The following is a 6,000-nucleotide window of genomic DNA, read 5'->3' on the forward strand; positions in this document are numbered from 1 at the left end:
CAAATATATGTAGTAAAGAATTATACTTTTATTGTAATTTCTCCTTATATTTTTATTTTATTTCAGACAATACCAGTGAAAGGTGTTCCATTGTTAATCCCAGAAGATACATGTAGTCAGGAAATAAGTAAAAGTGAGCAAGCTGATTTGAGTCAAACTTCAGATTTTTCTATTTGTAATTCCATGAAGCTGGAATCCTTGGACGGATTGCTCAGTTATTTAGGTATGAAAATATTTTTTTGGCAATTTGTATTTCAAGTACATTTTTTTGCTTTAAAAAAATAGAACAATGTTACTCAGAATAGGTTAGTTGATATAAACTGATTCTTATTAAACCCCATGCAACAAAGTAAGTAATTAGTAATTTTAAGGAAATTTTGGTTTGTATCTTGAATATTGTTATAGATAGAGACAAACTGTAAACAGCAATAATGTTCAGTAGAGTTAGATCTACAAATAAGTGAACATGAACAAAATGGTCAGTTGACCCCTGAAGGAGTTATTGCCCTTCAGAATAGAATTATATGAAATTTAAACACAAGGTTTATGACCACAAAAGGATGGTTGGGATTGATTTTGGGAGTTGAGGTCCCAACAGTTTAGGAATTAGGGGCCAAAAAGGGGCCCAAATAAGCATATTTCTTGGTTTTCGCACCATAACTTTAGTATAAGTGAAAAGAAATCTATGAAATTTAAACACAAGGTTTATGACTATAAAAGGAAGGTTGGGATTAATTTTGGGAGTTTTGGTCCCAACAGTTTAGGAATAAGGGGCCCAAAGGGTCCAAAATTAAACTAAGTTTGATTTTAATAAAAATTGAATCCTTGGGGTTCTTTGATATGCTGAATCTAAACATGTACTTAGATTTTTTATTATAGGCCCAGTTTTTAAGTTGGTCCAAAATTAAACTTTGTTTGATTTCAACAAAAATTGAATTCTTGGGGTTCTTTGATATGCTGAATCTAAACATGTACTTAGATTTTTTATTATGGGCCCAGTTTTCAAATTGGTCCAAATCGTGGTCCAACATTAAACTTCGTTTGATTTCAACAAAAATTGAATCCTTCGGTGTTTTTGATATGCTGAATCTAAACTTGTACTAATAATTTTTATTATGGGCCCAGTTTTCAAGTTGGTCCAAATCGTGGTCCAAAATTAAACTTTGTTTGATATCAACAAAAATTGAAACCTTATGGTTCTTTGATATGCTGAATCTAAACATGTATTTAGATTTATGATTATAGGCCCAGTTTTCAAGTTGGTCCAAATTGGGGTCCAAAATTAAACTTTGTTTGATTTCAACAAAAATTGTATATATGGGGTTCTTTGATATATGCTTAATCTAACCATGTATTTAGATTTTTGATGTTTTGGCCTGGTTATCAAAAATTGGTCCACATTGAGGTCTAAAGGGTCCAAATTTGAAGTTTATTTGATTTCATCAAAAATTGAATTATTGGGGTTCTTTGATATGCTGAATCAAACCATGTATTTTGATTTTGGATATAGGACCATAATAGGTAATGTCCAATTTAAAATTTAAAGTTTTTAAGTTCAAGTTTTTAGACCACATTCATTATGTGTCAGAAACTTGTGTTGTGTCAACTATTTAATCACAATCTAAATTCAGAGCTGTATCAAGCTTGAATGTTGTGTCCATACTTGCCCCAATGTTCAGGGTTCGAACTCTGTGGTCGTATAAGGCTGCGCCCTGCGGAGCATCTGGTTGTAAATTTTTACAAAATATTTACCTCTGTATCTAAAGGGCCAAGTTCATTATAGATAAAGAAAATTCTAAGTAGCAAGAATTTAGTAAAGTAAGATTTACAAACACATAATCATCACCAAAGCACAATTTTGTCATGAATCCATCTGTGTCCTTTGTTTAAATTGCACATAGACCAATGTGAACGACACACGCTCTGAAAAGCGTTTAGTTTCTAGGAGTTATGCCCCTTTGAACTTATTTGCCTCAATATACTACTGCAAGTTTTTTATAACAACTCCTCTAAAACCACACACCAGAATATCATGAAACTCTAGAGAAAAAAAATTGAATCATAATTTCCTGATAATATGCACGTCTACATAGTATGTAACTAAAATACACTTTTAGTTTTAAAGTGTTACAAGAGGCCTCATCAATTTGATTTTTTCCCCAATTTAACAAAAATTGTGAGCTTTATTGTGACAGCTTTAATGTTTAAATACTTTTTTTATTTCAGAGAATGGAAATCGAGAAAACTGTACTACATATACAACATGTACTAGAGAAGCAAGAATTACCATTTCAGATGTCCCAAAGACAGCTGCACACAAGAGAATTCTCAACAAAAGCAGCAGTGAAGAGCATGTCCTCATACAACATAGTCAATTCTTTGTTAAATGATTAAAAAATGAAAATATCAGAAACAGCAAAAAGATTGTATGCAGATAAAATAATTTCAAATCAGCCTGAAAAGTCTATATCTTTAGAATCAACAAATAATTCATTGGCACTTAATTCAGATAAAGTTCTTCAAATGGGATGGGCATCCAAGTCAATAAATCCCGAGTGACATTAAGTCAACAACTAAGGCAATATATTGTACATGACTGAAAAATCTAATATGGAAAGGCGAGTGGGAACAAGGTAGATCCTTAAGTGGCTGCTGATGAGATAAGAAATTCCTTTTTATACAACATGCACAAAAAGGAGCATCTTGATCAGACCAACAAATTGCTTCATTTTCTCCGGCCTTTGTCAGATAGAGAAAAAGACTTAGTAATGCTGAAGATTATGTATCAGCAGCAAAAAGAAACAGGAAAAAAATATAAAGTACTTTTGGAATCAAATAACAGTTAAAATGTTTTTAGTTTTAATTCTTTTGTTTAAAGGAGGAGGTGCCCTAACGGCTTTTTTGGCCAATAAAAACTAGATATTAGTGTTCTTTGTAAATATTGAATGCATTATTTATGATTAAAAAACTTTATTTTGTCTGTGTCACTTTATGTTATTCATCAAAATTGCAGTTGGCATTTCTGATCAATTCGCCTTTATTGCCATGTCTACAGTCTCTTATATTCGTAAGATGAGTTTTGTTTATCTCTTTAATCTATTTTGATGAAATGCTCATCAAATCATTTGTTATAGTAAGACAAAACGGTTGCTTCAACTTAAATCTGTGAACTAGTAGTCTTCTTTTGCATATCAAGGCTATAGCAAACATCTTGACAACATTGAAACCATTTCTAATGTTTACATGAGATATGTTTTAGCATTTTAAATATTTACATTTCAAAATTATTGCAACCAATAAATAGTGTTGATGTTGATTTGCGTAAAAAAAATGACATGTTAGACTTTATTGCAGATCTCCAGATATAATCCATATGTTTCCATGGTACCCATTTCATTGCCAGATTTAAGTTGAACTGAAACTTTAGTCTGTATAATGTCATTATAATTCTCAAATTGTTTTAATCTTGTTTTTTTTTCTAAATTTGCAGATTTTACAAATTTTTACAATATTTCGTTAAAAAATTTCAATTTTGAAAGTCCTGTTTCCATAGCAACAGACCTATTATTTGTCATTAAGTTGAATTTCTCCTGTAAATAATAAATAAACGGTTATGTAAGATTAAATAAGTTATTATTTAACTTTTTAATTGCATTTTTTAATGAAAAAACTGATAAAAATTTGAAAATTTAACTTTTTTGTTTCCATGGTTACCGCTCTTGGAAACAAGATCCCCAAGAATTTTATTCCATATATTGAAAACATAATATGCTGCCTCAAAGGAAAGCATAATGCCATATTCCAACTTGGATGCGTAAGTTTGCTACACATCCTCAAAAACTGTCTAAATTGGGTATTTTATATACCTGTTGAAGTCTTCCATGTATCCAAGGATCAAATCAGGGTAACATAAAATATTTTATATTTTTAAATTCAATCATTATATCAATTTGTAATGATATTCATATAAATTATAGGTATTTTTACCAATATATTGCTATTTAAGTGGATATTAATGCCCAAAGTAGACCTATTTCATAGTTGAAAAAGAGCAAATTTGAAGGTAAAATTATAATATCCTGTTACCATGGCAACCATGGTCCATAGCAACAATATCAATATATTTTTTTCATTTATACATAAAAGTGTATTAACTGACAAAGTTTGAAGCTTTTCTGAAACTATGTGTGCCACGACCTATATGTGGCATGGTTGATATTTACAGAGAATCCATGTAAAGTCGAGAAGCCCAAGGCTGCCAGGCAAATTATCTGTGATATTTATCCTTTTCCTAAATAATTTCCCAGCAAAGTGCCGAGGTTGTTAATCATTCCATAAAAACGTACTGACTACCATTCACAAGATAAATGACCAATAGTTGTGTTCGAAAGAAACGAGTGTTGTCTACAAAATTATCGTTAATGACTAGCGAGAAAAAAAAGATATATGGCCAAACAAAATTCAACAAGAGTGCACACGCTGAAATGTCTCGCCTTCTATACTAATCATTGATATTATGTTGATAGTCCTAAGTATAAACCATAGTTTTATTACAACTGTCTCATAAACTTAACATTAACCAAGATAACTAAACAAACACCAATGAACCTTGAAAATGAGGTCAAGGTCAGATGAACCATGCCAGGCAGACATGTACAGCTAACAATGCTTCTATACAACATATATAGTTGACCCATTACTTATAGTTTAAGAAAAATAGACCAAAACACAAAAACTTAACTGTGCAATGAACCGTGAAAATGAGGTCACGGTCAAATAAAACCTGTGCGACTGACATAAAGATCATAAAATATTTCCATACACCAAATATAGTTGACCTATGGCATACAGTATTAGATAAAAAGACCAAAACTCAAAAACTTAACTTTGACCGCTGAACCATGAAAATGAGGTCAAGGTCACATGACATCTGCCCGCTAGACATGCATGTACACCTTACCATCATTCCATACAACAAATATATTATACCTATTGCATATAGTATGAGAAAAACAGACCAAAACACAAAAATTTAACTATAACCACTGAACCATGAAAATGAGGTCAAGGTCAGATGACACCTGCCAGTTGGACATGTACACCTTACAGTCCTTCCATACACCGAATATACTAGCCGTATTGCTTATAGTATCTGAGATATGGACTTGACCACCAAAACTTAACCTTGATCACTGATCCATGAAATGAGGTCGAGGTCAAGTGAAAACTGTCTGACAAACATGAGGACCTTGCAAGGTACGCACATACCAAATATAGTTATCCTATTACTTATAATAAGAGAGAATTCAACATTACAAAAAAATTTAACTTTTTTTTCAAGTGGTCACTGAACCATGAAAATGAGGTCAAGGACATTGGACATGTGACTGACGGAAACTTCGTAACATGAAGCATCTATATACAAAGTGTGAAGCATCCAGGTCTTCCACCTTCTGAAATATAAAGCTTTTAAGAAGTGAGCTAACACCGCCGCCGTAGCCGCCGCCGCCGCCGCCGGATCACTATCCCTATGTCGAGCTTTCTGCAACAAAAGTTGCAGGCTCGACAAAAACGAAGAGCACTTCAATCCCCTAATTATACACGTGTTGGCCAAACTGCAGTGAAGGTTATCTATTTTCTCTAACGTTCCTGTATAAATCACTATGTTTTCTGAATCGAATGAAAAGTTATACATCGATTTTCTCCCAATTTGGAAACGTACTAATTGAAAGTGTTTTTACTTTAAAATCAGGTCAAGATAGAACCCATGAGAACGTTGCTGGCTCTTGGACACTACCCATCATATGCATATACTTATAGAGAGAAAAGAAAAGATAGTAAAGAAAGCTTAATATATGATTATTAAAGATTAATATGCATATGTTTGTCAGTCCCTGTAATATTTAAACACTGTAAAAGAATTTGAAATAACCTGACTGAAAATAATTTAGTTCCAGATAGGAAATTTGTTTGAGACGTTTTTAAAGGATTTCGACCAGA

At 32.1% G+C, this 6,000-nt stretch overlaps 1 protein-coding gene across 2 annotated transcripts in view; it reads left to right on the top strand.

Annotated features, from left to right (window-relative positions):
- Nucleotides 1-2,978, top strand: part of LOC143052547 (GTPase IMAP family member 7-like) — a 64,515-nt gene extending 61,537 nt beyond the window's left edge. For both annotated transcript variants that reach the window (XM_076225602.1, XM_076225603.1), the window contains 2 exons: nucleotides 67-223; nucleotides 2,227-2,978. The gene's annotated coding sequence lies outside the window, so the exon portion shown is untranslated. The remainder of the gene's footprint in view (nucleotides 1-66; nucleotides 224-2,226) is intronic.
- The last annotated feature ends 3,022 nt before the right edge of the window (nucleotides 2,979-6,000 follow it).

Source organism: Mytilus galloprovincialis, chromosome 11 (genome assembly GCF_965363235.1).
Source record: "Mytilus galloprovincialis chromosome 11, xbMytGall1.hap1.1, whole genome shotgun sequence".
Classification (NCBI taxonomy): Eukaryota; Metazoa; Mollusca; class Bivalvia; order Mytilida; family Mytilidae; genus Mytilus; species Mytilus galloprovincialis.